Genomic DNA, 316 nt, shown 5'->3' with positions numbered 1-316 from the left:
TTCAGAGTTGTGCAACCATTATCATCACATTTAGGACATTTTCATCACTCCTCCTCCCCCCCCAAAAAAAACCCCAACAACAACCACGGTACTCTTTAGCCATCATCTTCACTAATTTTTTATGCCACCTTTATCACATTTCAGTTCTCAGGTGTATACAGATCTGTTTCTGAGCTCTTTATTATGTTTTACTTGTTCATTTGTCTATTTGTCCATTTGTCTGGACTTATTCTACTTCTATTACTATTACTTGTCTTATGTCTTATTATCTGCTAGGGCAAGTCTCCCATTTTCTCACTTCTTCAGAATTAACTTG

Source organism: Hipposideros armiger, unplaced genomic scaffold (assembly GCF_001890085.2).
Source record: "Hipposideros armiger isolate ML-2016 unplaced genomic scaffold, ASM189008v1 scaffold_569, whole genome shotgun sequence".
Taxonomy (NCBI): Eukaryota; Metazoa; Chordata; class Mammalia; order Chiroptera; family Hipposideridae; genus Hipposideros; species Hipposideros armiger.
Note: the sequence above shows the minus strand (reverse complement) of the source record.